This window comes from Chiloscyllium punctatum, chromosome 31 (assembly GCF_047496795.1).
Source record: "Chiloscyllium punctatum isolate Juve2018m chromosome 31, sChiPun1.3, whole genome shotgun sequence".
Classification (NCBI taxonomy): domain Eukaryota; kingdom Metazoa; phylum Chordata; class Chondrichthyes; order Orectolobiformes; family Hemiscylliidae; genus Chiloscyllium; species Chiloscyllium punctatum.
The window spans coordinates 11,713,269-11,728,135 of NC_092769.1; the positions used below are offsets into that span (position 1 = coordinate 11,713,269).

The 14,867-nt window shown below is 45.3% G+C and overlaps 1 long non-coding RNA gene across 1 annotated transcript in view; it reads right to left on the reverse strand.

Annotated features, from left to right (window-relative positions):
- The window catches only part of LOC140456911 (uncharacterized), a 49,539-nt gene extending 35,441 nt beyond the window's left edge, over nucleotides 1-14,098 (reverse strand). Inside the window, exons 1-5 of the long non-coding RNA XR_011953186.1 lie at nucleotides 14,058-14,098; nucleotides 13,327-13,433; nucleotides 11,009-11,081; nucleotides 7,800-7,886; nucleotides 675-783 (exon numbers count right to left, since the gene is read on the reverse strand). This is a non-coding gene — a long non-coding RNA (uncharacterized lncRNA). The remainder of the gene's footprint in view (nucleotides 1-674; nucleotides 784-7,799; nucleotides 7,887-11,008; nucleotides 11,082-13,326; nucleotides 13,434-14,057) is intronic.
- Between the last annotated feature and the right edge of the window lie 769 nt (nucleotides 14,099-14,867).

Genomic DNA, 14,867 nt, shown 5'->3' on the forward strand with positions numbered 1-14,867 from the left:
GATGTGCAGGTCAGGTGAATTGGCCATGCTAAATTGCCCGTAGTGTTAGGTAAGGGGTAGATGTAGGGGTATGGGTGGGTTGCGCTTCGGCGGGGCAGTGTGGACTTGTTGGGCCGAAGGGCCTGTTTCCACACTGGAAGTAATCTAATCTAATCTAATCTAATCCCAAAACCTCATATACTGCATCTGGACACTATGGGAAATTTAACGTGGTTCATCCAACTAACCTACACATCTTCGGACTGTGGGAGCAAACTGGAACACCCGAAGGAAACCCTCACAGATACAGGGGAGAATGTGCCAACTCCAACACAGGCAGTCACCTGAGGCTGGAATCAAACCCAGGTCCCTGGTGCTGAGGAAGCAGCGCTAACCACTGAGCCACAATACTGTGGGATCTTTGGTGCTGATGTGCTGCCCCACTGATACCTCAGTCACTCACCCTGCCTCATGTCCTGATGACAGAGTGAAACTATCGCTAGACCGTTAATCCAGAGACCCAGATAACGTTCTGGGGACACGGGTTTGAATCCCATCATGGCAGATTTTGGAACGTGAATTCAATAAATATCTGGAAAAAATAATCTAGTGACCACAAGGAATCCATTGTCAATTGTTGGAAAAACCAATGTGGTTCACTCACGACCTTTAGGGAAGGAAAATGCCATCCTTACCTGGTCTGGTCTGCATGTGACTCCAGACCGATAGCAACGTGGTTGACTCTTAACTGCTCTCTGGGTAAACGCAGCAATAAATGCTGGCTGAGCCAGTGACAGCCTCATCCTGTAAATGAATAAAGAAAACAGGTCAGGTATTGTTTCTTCTCTAGTAGGTACATCCTACAAACTGAATTTGAAATGCTCTCGTACACACTGAACAAATACCTTTCCATCCAAGCCCTTAACACTACAGCATTCGGAGGCCATTGGTAAAGTTAACATTGGTAAAGTTAAAACCCCTCCCAGGAATATCTTCCCGAAGCCCAGCCATAATGTTATCCCGAATCAAAAACACCTCTCTCCCTGCTCTGTTGGCCCCTTTCTATCCTTGCTATAGCATCTATACCTTGGAACATTAAGCTGCTAGTCCTATCCATCCCTGAGTGATGCCTCTGTAATTGCTGTAATATCCCAGTGCCATGTTCAAAACCATACCCTGAGCCCACCTGCCTGACCTGTAAGGCCTCTTGCACTGAAATAAATGCAGGGCAACTGGTCCGTTGCACCTCATTCTGTGACTTGCTCTTGCCTGCCTTGACAGTCTGACTGGTGAACAGTACCAGCCTCAGACTCACCTCTTTTCCCAATCTCTCTTTAGGATTACCTCGACTCCCTCACTGGTTTAATGCCTCCTGAGTGGCACTAGCAAATCTCCCTGCTTGTCAGGACCCCAGGCTTTCCCCCTTCCTATGCCATTGGTACCAATGTACAATGTCCTCCCACTGGTTATTTTCCCTTTTGAGAATATTCTGCTCCCTCTGTGAGACATCCTTGACACTGGCACCAGGGCAGCACCACCCCATTCTGATGTCTCACTGTCAGCTGCAGAAAAGGCAGACTGTGTCCCTGACTAGAGAGTCCCCGATCACCATCGATCGTGTGGAACTGGATATACCTCACAATATGTTAGAAGCCAGTCTCAGTACCAGTAACTTGACTGTCAGTGCTACATTCCCCTGAAAGTCTATTACCACCTACATTTTCCAAAACAGTATACTTGTCTGAGATGGGGATAGCCACAGGAGACTCCTGCAGTACCGACCTACCCCTCCTAGCTTTCTTGGAGGTAACCCATCTACCTGACTGGATCTGCAGTATCCTGCATTCCTGAGACTGCCACCTATCACACCGCTCGGCTCCTGTCAATTCCGCACTGCCTTTAATCACTCATCCACCAATCCATGCGATCCAATAGGATTTGCAATCACACTTGTTGCAGACATACTCATCAGGGTCATTGAAACTCTCCCTAATCTTCCACATCTGACAGGAACAGCACGGCACTCTACAACAGGCCATCTCCCCGCCTTAACAATCTACAGACCAAGACAAAGGCACAGTCTTACTGCTCAAAAAATACTGCCCGAGAATAACTTAATGCTTACGATTTATATCTTAAACATTTAATCAAGAGACCGTAAGACATTAAAAGAAATCCTCACCTGACCCACTATTGTAGATTGAATAAAATAAAACGGACTAAGATTGATATTTGAAGAGACTGAAACTCACTGAGCTGATCCCCGACTCTGAGTACTTCCAAGAGTGAGGTCTCTCTGAGGGCAGCTGTGAAAAGTCACTGTTTCTCTTCTCTGCCCACTCCATTTCCAGAGAGGTTTTTAACTTCACAGCAAGTCAGCTCAGAGAGGTCACTGCTTGGTTTTATTCACTGGGGGTTGCCTTTGCTGCCCAGACCAGTATTTATTGGCCACCTTTACTTGTCTTGGAGAAAGTGGTGGTTAACCGCCTCCCTGAAATGCTGCAGTCCATGTACACCACAGTGATGTTTGGACAACAGTTCCCCCTCTGGCCCCACAACCCTCCCTGTCTCTGTAATCCCCCTCCGGCTTCAGAAATTACATGGCCGTGGCTTAAGATTTTTATTTAGATTCATTTTTGTTTCATAATCTGGCCCAAAAAAGTGAAATATTTCACCCCCAAACAAATTTCTGTTGATTGACCTTTTGGAGAGGCTGACACATGGACGTTGCAGTATTTTATCTCACATTGTACAAGTAGAATGATGGAACTTTCTTTTAAACATTGCTAAAAAAAAGGGAGGCAATGGCTTAATGGTATTCCTGCCAGATGAGTGACGTACAGTGTTCTGAGGATTAGGGTTAGAATCCCAACATGGCCGATGGCAGCATCGGAATTCGATACAATCTAGAACGAAAAGGCAAATGATGACCATGAAACTATTGTTGATTGTTAGAAACCCATCTGGTTCACTAATGTCCTGTAGGGAAGGAAACTGTCCTCCTCACCTGGTCTGGCCTACATGTGACTCCAGACCCACAGCAATGTGGTTAACTCTCAACTGCCCTCAGGAAAAAATACTTTAAAAACTGTTAACAAATATTCCGCAGGTATCACTTAAAAACTGGCTGCTTCCATTGGGACTGTGAATTTCTGAATGGCCTGAACTAAAACGGAGTTTCAGCTTCACCTTCTCCCTGTCTCACCTCACTCTGTTTACACCCAACTCCAAAACACTCTCATTGAGCCAAGCAGCCCTCACAGTGCAGCCCTGTCATTTTCATTGTCTGCTCATACCTGCACTGCCCTCAGCCTCCTGTACTGTTCCAATGCATCTCAATGGGAGCTCAGGGACAGCACCTCATCTTTCAATTCAGCCCTTTGTAACCCCAGAGTCAACATGGACCTCAGCAGTTTCTGAATGAACAGACAGTTGTCAGAAGCTGGAACATTCCACCTGGAAAGGTACTGGAATTTGAGTCCAAAATTTTTAATGGGAAGTTTGCAGGTAATTGAAAATATGAAGTTTGCAGGTTAACATCATGAAGTGGGTGATTGGGTCTAAATCTGAGAGTTCTTACAAAGAGACGAGGTGTAATTTGGATAAATCTGTGCTCCCTCTCAGGCCACTATCTCCTTCCTCTGCTGCAGGGCCCGGAACAGAGCACATACCCAAAGGGTGATCCAACCACGAATTTGTACATCTTTCTGCTTAACAAAAATATTGGAGATATTTTCCCACAAACAGATCCGACAAACCTTTCTCCTTCCACAGCTAAATGCCAATGATATTCTGATCCTGATTTGTTATCATTGACTGGAAAAACTTGCTTTTGAGATCCCAGCCTCAATCATTCTGATTTAATATCCTATGAAATGAATTCACAAAACAAAACTCACAGTCAGTGCAGGAAGAATATAAAGACATACTTTTCTCTTGGTATGTGCTTGACGTGTAAATGCCTCTCTTCAAATCGCACCACCCCACCCTATGAAGGGGACATGCACATACGCCTCACTGTACCTTGCCCCCAATAAAGATGGCGGCCATATCCCAGGGCCTATCACCGCCTGACGGCCGCAGCCATTTTCCCATCTGCTGCAAACGCGGGACTAAGAATTTCTAATTCAGATTTACGAACCACACAGAGTGTAATTAAAATTTCCCAGTCTAAAGTGACTCATTATCTCCCTGTCTCTGAGGCCACTCTCCCCTTCCCTGTTTGCGTCTCCCACATTCACCAACTGCTGAGTCACGTGGCACTACATCGGCTGAGTTACTGGTGACGTGTCATCCCAGTGGCCACGCCCCTCATTCACTCCCATTGTTTGGATGACCAGCTGGTTCCACTTGGTCCACCAGTCCCACCACCTTTTCCTATTGGTCTGAAGCTGCCATCAATCAGCTGGACCCCATTGTGAGGTCAGTGTTGGGATCCTCCCCCTGTCTGAATCAAACCTGGACGGTGTATGGATGGGGTCAATCAGGAACAACAAGCAGAAGGTGCTGGGAAATCTCAGCAGGTCTGGCAGCATCTGGGAACAGAAACCTGTCCAGTGGCCCTTCCTCAGATCCGATGGGAGCTGGGAAAATTAGAATCTTGACAGCATGGAAACAGGCTATTCGGCCCAAAATGTCCACAGCGTCCCTCCGAAGGGTATCCCACCCAGACCCATTCCCCTACCCTATTACTCTACATTTCTCCTGACTAACGCACCTAACCTACACATCCCTGAGCATTATGGGAAATTTAGCTTGGCCAATTCAACTAACCTGCAGATCTTTGTATTGCAGGAGGTAGGGGTTCAAGTGTAAATAACAGGGAGGGACAGAACCCAAAGAGAGACTGGAACATTTGGAAAGACAAAGGAGTGGATTACGATCTAGCTGTTAATGGAGGGGACAGGAACCTGTGTCTGGCAGCATCTCAGTGGAGGTGGCGGAAATGGCGACTGATGATCTATGTCTGCTGCAAAAATAGACCCCGAGCTTCCAGCTGCCTGCCACTTTAACACACGACCTGTTCCCTGGCCAACATCTCTATCTCATGTTTACTGCTGTGTTCCAGTGAAGCCAGAACATACCAAATGGCCCCGTATTTCAAGGACTGCAATTTCCCCTCCCAAGTGGTCAATACCATCCAATGTATCTCCTCCACCTCCTGCACCTCTGCCTTTGAAACCCACACCTCCAACTGCAACAAGGATAGAACTCCCCCCCACCAAGTCCTTACCTTCCACCCAGATACAACACATCATCCTCTGCCATTTCCACCACCTACAATCAGACCGCACCACCAGATTCTTAAGGGGTTTGACAGAATAAATACTGATGTGTTTGAAAGTAATTACTGAGAGGGGAGTCTGAAACCAGATTCTGAGCCAGTCACAGAATCAAGGGTTCTGCTTTGGATTCTTCAAGTTTAAGGCAACACAGATACGGGTAAGGGGTTTCAGTAGCAATGGAGCTAGGGTGAAGAGGAGATAAGTAACGGTTTGGAATTCCTGGTGTTTGGGATTGTGTGGATGTCTAATCAGAAGGTCAGCTTCACGTCAGATATAACAGCAGTATTGTGAAGTGTCCAGTTCTGCTGCATAGTTCCCAGTGAGAGGGAGAGGCTCAGCAGTTAGGGAAAGGAATTTGTCCGGCAACGGGTTAAACCATTACAATGTTTCATTGGAGGAAACTGCACCTAATTGAGTAGTGGGAATGTGGTAAGCAGTTTGATAACTGAGTAACAGTGGAGTAATGGAGAGGGATGATGGGGAGGGAGAGTTGGGCATCGTCAGTGTACATGTGAAACCCAACATGATACTTTTGCACAATGCCACCTCCTGGCAGTATGTCGGTGAGATACAGGAGGGGCCATATCCCAGGGCCTATCAAAAAACCTCATTTCATTTAATAGGATATTAAAACAGAATTCCTGAAATGGCTTAATCAATGTCCTGTCCAGCCACAATTTGATGTCCCAGCTTCTGTACTCAATGCATTGACCAATAAATATAAGCGTACCAAACACCACCTTCACAGTCTGACTACCTGCAACTCTACTTTCAAGGAACAATGAACCTGCACTCCATGGTCTCTCTGTTCAGCAACATTCCCAAGGACTTTACCATTAAGTGTACAAGTCCTGCTCTGATTTGCCTTTCCAAAATCCAACAGCTTACATTTGTCTAAATTGAACCCAGTCTGCCATTCCTCACTCCAAAGGCCCATCTGGTCAAGATACTGTTGCATTCTGAACTAACCTTCTTCATTGTCCACTACACCTCCAATTTTGGTGTCTCCTGTAAACCCACTGACCATATCTCATATATTCACATCCAAGTCATTTATTTAAGAACCCAATATCCATTCCAGCAGGACAATGCTGCTCACAGGCCTCCAGTCCGCAAAGCAACCCTCCATCACCACCCTCTACCTCCTACCTTCAAGCCAGTTTTGTATCCAAATGGCTAGTTCTCCCAACATTTCATGTTATCTAACCTTGCTAACCAGTCTGCTTTGTGGAACATCGTTCAGTGTCCATATAGACAACGTCCACAGTCTGCCTTCATCAATCATCTTTGTCACATCTTCAAAAAAAAAACTCAATCAAATTAGAGACAGAGAATTTCCCACATACAAGGCCATGTTAACTATCCCTAATCAATCCTTGTCTTTCCAAATACATGTAAGTCCTGTCCCTCAGAATCCCTTCCAACAACTTACCTACCACTGACATTAGGTTGACTGTTCTCTTGTTCCCTGGCCTTTCCTTACCACCTTTTTTAAATAATGGCACCCATCTTCCAGCACCTCACCTGTCACAAACAATGATATAATTACCTCAGGGAGGGGCACTGCCATCACCTTCCTAGCTTTCCACAAATTTCTGGGAGACACCTGATCAGGTCCCAGGAATTTATCCACCTTGCTACTGTTTAAGACATCTAGTACTTCCTCCTCTGTAATATAGACACTTTTCAAGTTATCACTATTTATTTCTCCAAACTCTCTAGAATAGAATAGCATAGTATTTCTCCCACCTCCTGTTGTTCCATAGATGGCCTTGTTGATCTTTAAGGGGTCCTATTCTCTGTCTGGTTATTATTTTGTCCTTAATGTATTTGTAGAATCTCTTTGGATTCTCCTTAAACTATTTCCTAGAGATATTTCAAGTCCCCTTTTTGCACTCCTGATTACCCTCGAGTATATTCCTGTAAAAACGTGATCCTGTACTCCCAATTCCTCTGCCTCTGCCATATCTGCTCCCAGGAGAAGCAATTCCACTCCAGGACATCCAAGAAAGTTTCCTCTTTCAAGGACCGGATTTCTCTCTTACTTGATCAACAATGCACTCCAACGCATATCCTCCACTTTCTGTACCTCTGCCTTCCCCCCACCCTCCAACCACAATAAGAATATAATCCCCCGGTCCTCACCTACCACCCACTAATCTCCATTAACCTCTGCTATGTCCGCTACCTACAGTCAGACCCCACCACTAGGGATATATCTCCCTCCCCAGGCCTTTCTATCTTCCACAGAGACCATGGGATCTTTGGTGCTGATGTGCTGCCCCACGGATACCTCAGTCACTCACCCCGCCAAATGGCCAAGTGAGATTATCACTAGATGGATAACCCAGACACCCAGATAACGTTCTGGGGCCCAGGGTTTGGATCCCGTCACAGCAGACAGTGGAATGTGAGTTCAATAAAAATTTGGAATTAAGTATCTATTAAAGACCATGAATCCATTGTTGATTATTGCGAAAAAAAACCTCATCAGATTCACTAATATCCTTCAGGGAAGGAATCTGCCATCCTTACCTGGTCTGGCCTACATGTGACTCCAGACCCACAGCAATGTAGTTGACTCTTTACTGCCTTTTGAACCCAGCCAGTGACACCCTCATCCTGTGAATGAAAAACAAAGAAGGTCAAGTCTTGTACACAACCATACTGTTCTTACAGATAAGTGATCTCTTAGTAAATTTGCTTCTCAACTCCCTGCTGACTATTGGGGAAGTGGGGGGCGGTCAATAGTACCATCCCAATAAGGAGATCATCCCTTTCTTATTTCTCAGTTCCACCTGTATAACCTGCCTGGATGTACTCCCAGGAATACCCTCTTGAAGCCCAGCTGTAACGTTATCCCTTATCAAAAATACCTCTCCCCCTGCTCTGTTGCCGCCTTTCTATCTTTGCTATAGCATCTATACACTGTAACATTAAGCTGCTGGTCCTATCCATCATTAAGTCATGCCTCTGTAATTGCTATAATATCCCAGTGCGATGTTCAAAACCATACCCTGAGCTCCTCTGCCCGACCTATCGGGCCTCCTGCATTGAAATAAATGCAGTGTAACTGCTCAATCTGTGCCTTGCCCTTGTCTGCCTTGACTGTTTGACGTCTGAACTGTACTAGCGTCAGACTTAGCTCTTCCCTCACTCTCTCTCTGGGTTTACCCACATTCCTTCACTGGTTTAATGCCTCCTGAATAGCATTAGCAACTGTTCCCTTCCAGTGCCAGTACAATCCATCCTTCTGATGGAGGTCAATTCTACCCCACAAGAGATTCCAATGATCCAATAATGTGAACTCTTCTATTCCTATGTCATTGATACCAATAAACAACAGCCTCCCCTCAAAATGGTTATTCTCCCCTTTAAGAATATTCTGCTCCCTCTCTGAGACATCCTTATACAAAAATTACACATTCGAGTAATAAACCTTACACTCATCAGGTCATCATAAAAGGATTACATGACACATTGAAGGTTTGGGGAGACCTTTTGAGAGAATGCGATGATTCAAAGGAGAATTTTTAAGCAGCAAATGGGATTGATCTGGAACACAATACTCACACACACAATGCGAATATCCAGATCCTGACATACTGAGTAATTCAATCAGAGTTTAGCAGAATATTTACTGAGATTACCATCTGAATGTCCACCTATAATATCCTGTAATACAAGTATATAAAATCTGTCACTATCAGTTCAAGTTAGAAACTCACAGCATCCCCTCCTCGTGGCCCAGGATTACTGTATATATTACCCTTGAGGACATCAGCAGTCAACTCAAAGGGAAATCTGTGGGTTTCTAGGAGATTCCAACTTGAGATCTCATGTGACTGAACACAGCTGTTCTTTGACACATTGGAGAAAATGATCCAAGCGTCAGTGAGATATGGGGAACAAGAATTACTTTCTTTTCTTTCATTCCGTGCTGCCGCTCTGCCTCATCAATAAGACACGGGTGTGAAAGGCTAATGCCTAACGATGGGCACGTTGTCTCCATCCTGACCAATGGGTAGGAAGATCCTCTCAATCACTCCAAAGCGTATCCCTAAAAAGATAGTAACACTGTCTGCTTCCCACTGCCCAGTGCTCCCAATAAATGTTTGAAAGAATGGGAAGGGGGGATATCTCCTAGAAAAGGCATAACTGTAAAGGTCTAAGAGGATTATGAAAAGAGAGAGATGCACAGGAGAAGGGGGCAACAAGTTGTCAGATGGGGTGTAACTGGGGAAAATGGGAAGTTGCTCATTTTGGAGGAGATAATAAAAGAACAAAGTACTATTTAAATGGTGGAAACTGTAGAAAGCTGCACCACAAAGGGACCAGGGGTAATTGTTCAGGAAACACAGAAAGCTACCACACAGTTACAACAGGGAATCAGGAAGGGGAATCGAATGTTTGTTTCAAATGTTTTCAGTATTAGAGTTTGGAGTCTCTACCTGAGAGTAACGTGTAGGAGTGCTGGTGAGACCACCATATCTGCAGTAATGAGAGCAGTTTTGGTCCCTTGAGATAAGGAAATGTGTCACTTTATTGGGGGCATTTCAGGGAAGATTCAATGAGATGATCCCTGGTTTGGAGGGATTATCGTTTAAATAAAGGCTGAAAAGGTTGGGACTCTACTCACTGGATTTTGGAGAAAGAGAGGTGATCACATTGAGACAGATGGGATTCTTAAGGGGTTTGACAGGATAAATACTGAGAGGATGTGTCTGAGGGTAAATACTGAGAGGGGAGTCTGAAACCAGATTATGAGTCACGGAATCAAGGGTTCTGTTTTGCATTCAAGTTTAAGGTGACACAGATGCGGGTAAGGGGTTTCAGTAGCAATAGAGCTGGGGTTAGGTGGAGAAAAGCAACGTTTAAGAGACTGGAATTCCTGGTGTTGTGATTGTGTGGATGTCTGATCAGAAGGTCACCTTGGGGTCAGATATAACAGCAATATTGTGAAGAGTGTTGTTCTGCCTCAGAGAGTTCCCAGTGGGAGGGAGGGGCTCAGCAGAAAGGTAAAGGTAAGGCAATAGGTTTAACCATGACAATGTTTCATTGGCTGAAATTGCAGCTAATTGAGTAGTGGGAATGTGATAAGCAGATTGATAACTGAGTAACAGTGGAGTAATGGAGAGGGATGATGGGGAGGGAGAGCTGGGCATCGTCAGTGTACATGTGAAACCTAACACGGCGTTTTTGGATGATATCACCTCCTGGCACTATGTACGTGAGATACAGGAGAGACCAAGGATAGATCGTTGAGGGACAGCAAATGCAAGGAATTCAGAAAGGAAAGGGAGAATGGAGATGGAGCAGGATTTTCCAACAACGGTGAGGTCAAATATTAGTTTTTCACAGAATGGGAGAGAAGGACATAACCAGAAAAGACCAACAGACAGAACAAGGAACAATATCGATGAATTGGCGAGGGGGAGTGATGAGGCGGCAGCGGAGGAAAGAGAGTTGGAAAGTGAGTTTAGCGAGATTAGGGTAAAGGGTCAAGGTGAGCTCTGATAAGGCTTGACAAGAGACTGGAGAAAGATGTAAGTTGGGACAAAAACCAGGAACACCACGTGAGGCAGTTTGGCTCAGTGGGCTAGTGGGAGGGAGAGAAACAGCAGATCGGATTATCTCAGTCTTAGTGACAGAGAAACTCCATGTGCTCCTCACTCGTTGTTGGAGGGGAGGATGGAGGAGACAGGATGATGGACAGTGTTTTACAAAGAAATGAGTGAACAAACCTGATTTTATCCAGAATATTAAAACAAACGGCTGAAGTCCTGATTCGAATCCCATCTTGGCAGATGGTGGAATCTGAATTCAAGAAAAAAAACAACGTATTAGGAATCTGAAATCCATGAAACCATTGTCAATGGCGAAAAAAATCCTGCCAACCTGACAGTGGCCCAGCCAGCTACTCACTGTACTAATCACTGCAAAGTCTCAACACAGGAATGAAACTGGATGGACCAGTTGGCAACTAACAAGGCACCAGAAATTACAACCACAGAATCAGCCCCCTCGATGGTGCAACGTCCTCCTCACTAACATACGGTTTTGGTGCCAAAACGTGGCGAGCTGTCTCACAGACTAGTCAAGGAACAGCCTGACATAGTCATACTCACGGAACAAACAATGACCAGACACCACCATCACCATCCCTAGATATCGAGAGTGTGGTGCTGGAAAAGCACAACAGTCAGGCAGCATCGAGGAGCAGGAGAATTGACGTTTCAAGCCTAAACCCTTCATCAGCCTGACCTGCTGTGCTTTTCCAGCACCAGACCATTGACTCTGATCTCCAGCATCTGCTGTCTTCACTTTCTCCTGAAATCTCTGGATATGTCCTGTCCCACCGGCAGGACAGACCAGGCAGAGATGGTGGCACAGTGGTGTACAGACAGGGAGAATTTGCCCTGGGAGTACACAGCATTGGCTCCAGAGACCAGTAGGTCTCATGGCTCCTGCTGATTACCACGTACCGTCCACCCTTGGCTGATGGATCAGTTCTCCTTCATGTTGAACAACACTTGGAGGAAGCACTGAGGAAGTAAAATGGTGTCAAACGTACTCTGGGTACAGGATTTCAATGTCCATGATCGAGACTTGCTCTGCAACAGAATTACTGACTGAGCTGGCCAGGTCCTAAAGGGTATAGCTGCTCAACTGAGTCTGCAGCAGGTGGTGAGGGAACCAACAAGAGTGTAAAACATACTTGATCTCATTGTTATGAATTGACCAGCGGCAGATCCATCTGGCCATGACAGTATCGGTAAGAGCGACCATCACACATTCCTTTTGGAGACAAAGTCTTGCCTTAAAGTTGAGAAAAACCTCCATTGTGTTGAGTGACACTATCACCGTTCTAAATGGGACAGACTTCGAAGAGATGTAGGATCTCAAACTGGGTATCTCTGAGGCACTGTGGGACATCAACAGCAGCAGAACTGTACTCCAGCACAATCTGTAATCTCATGGGTTTGTAAATCCTGCTCTCACCCATCACAATGGACAGTAAAGGAGGGCATGCCATGAGCAGCACCAGGCAGACTTATAAATGAAATGCCAACAGCTACCAAACAGAACTACCTGCATATCAAACAGTATCAGCAGCAAGCAACAGAGCTAAATGATCCAACATCCAATGGAACAGATCAGCAGTAAAGTGATGGAAGATGTCATCAACAGGGCTACCAAGCAGCAGCTGCTCAGCAACAGTCAGCTGAGTGACACTCATTTTAGGCTCCACCAGGGCCACTCAGCTCCCGATTGTATTACCGCCTGATTCACAATCTGGCAACCAGCTGAATCCCAGAGGTGAAGTGAGTGTGACAACTCAGTCCCACTCCAAGATCACTAATTCTAGCTGATTTTCAGCTCATTTTCTCTCATCCGTTGTGTGTTATCTCCAGACTTCATTTTCCAAACACACACAGGGCCAGCTTCCCACATTCAACCTCCCTGTAATCTCAAGAAAGTCTAAATCTCTGCTTGTTGATTCATCAAAAGGCTCCTAATTAGAATCAACAGCATACAGCCATAAAGATGTACAGCAAGGAAACAGACCCTTCCGTCCAACCCGTCCATGCCGACCAGATACCCCAACCCAATCTAGTCTTACCTGCCAGCACCTGGCCAATATCCCTCAATTTAAAATTCTCACACTTGATTTAATTCCTGGCTGTGATAATCCCAAGCTCCCTGCACCACACACACAGACCTCGACAACCTATTTTCTTCGAGACTCCCAACCATTTGTTCATTCATTAGTTCATCTGTGTGGCTGTTTGTACACTTGCTGAAGCAGCATGGTCTGAAATTCGCAGCCAAAACCTCTCAGGTCTGCTTTCCACCTTTAAGACATCCCTCAAAACCTGCTTTTTGGCAATGCTTTTGGTCACCTGACCTAATATCTCCATCTCTGGCCTTATGTCTAAAGTTCTCAATAGTATTTTTGTGAAATTATAAGCATGATAATAGAAATACAAACTGTTGTTGATTTGGACATTATTTTCAAATCATCACTGTTGCTGAATGAATACTTTGTAATGTCTCTTACCCAACCACATTGTGGGAGTACCTTCACCACACAAACTGCAGCTGTACAAGAAAGTCAAACATCACCCTCTCCACAGGCAGCAGGGCTTTGGCATTAATCACTGGTATCTGTGGAAGGAGAAACACAGTTGATGTTTCAGGGAGTACAAAATCGATTACAGGGAATGAAAATGGTGTAGTATTTGATAGTCAGAAATGGAAGGAAAATACACTTGCTTGTTGGAAAAAAGAATTCTTGACTGTCAAAAATATTCAAGAAAAAAGTAATCTGATAATAGAGCAGTACATGGTCAGGGGCTGGGCCACAGTGAAAAACTCATTTACAAAGGGTCTATAAAAGTAATAATACAGTAGTAAACAGACCAAAAATACAGACTGAGACTGAGGAAGCTATATATTGACAAAGTGGTCATGAGGGAGCCCAGAGGTGAATCAGAGCAGTATTGGCTGCAATGATCACAATGACGCGATACGAGAGAAATGCTGCACATGCGCCTGGCTGCACCTTGCCCCCTACAAAGATGGCGGCTCCGCACGTGTCCAGTGAATCGTTGTCCCGAATAAAGATGGCGGCGCTCACGCAGCCGCGCTGAGGCAATTCCCCATTTACTGCAAACACGGGACTGGGACGTTCAAATTTGTGTTTTCCGACGTGCACAATTTGTTTGTAAAACCTCTCCGCTCATAGCAACACAGTTTTTCTCCCGTTTCCCTGTTTATTTCTTTCCTCACCGTATCCTTTCTCTCCATAACTTCCCGAACATTCATTGCATCGACTCTGCGCACGCGCGAGGGTGATCGCATGGTTTAGTTTAGCTCCGCCCTTCATTTACTTTGATTGGTTGGAGGATCAACCTCCGGCTAGGTCCTCCACATCCGCCCACCGACCTTTCATTGGTCCGGTGCTGACATCAATCACCCGCGGGTCACTTTGTTGGCTAGAGCATGCGCAGTGCGTCCTGTTTTAGCTGATATGCTGGGTAATGTGATGGGAGAGTTTACTGAGGGGAAGGATCCCTTTGTGTGAGCTCTGCAGTAGATTTCCTTTATTCATGGAGGGAGTTGCCTTCCTACTCATGACTGTATAGCTGTGATTGAATCAGTACATAAACATCCCATTTTCACTGCTTTTCACAACATCTGAGATCTTTAGCACATTGTATCACACTCTTCTTTGGAAACAAAAAAATCATGAAACGGAGCCTCAAGGAATCGGAGCAGGAGTGGGGCATTCATCGCCTTCAGCTTGTTCCCCCATTCTATCAGATCATGGCTTGGCCAACCCAGACCTCAACACCTCTTTTATGCTTGATCCGCATAGCCCCTCAACTGCTCAATATTTCAAAAATCTGTCTGCCCTCTTTTAAAATAATTTGAGATAGTCGGGAATCTATAATTCTATGTGGAAACAGGCCCTTCAGCCCAACAAGCCAGAACAACCCTCCAAAGAATAACCCAACCATTCCCTTCCTACATTTAACTTTCACAATTGTTTGGGCGAGAAAATTCTAGTCATTCACTGAGGAAAAAAAAATCTTTACT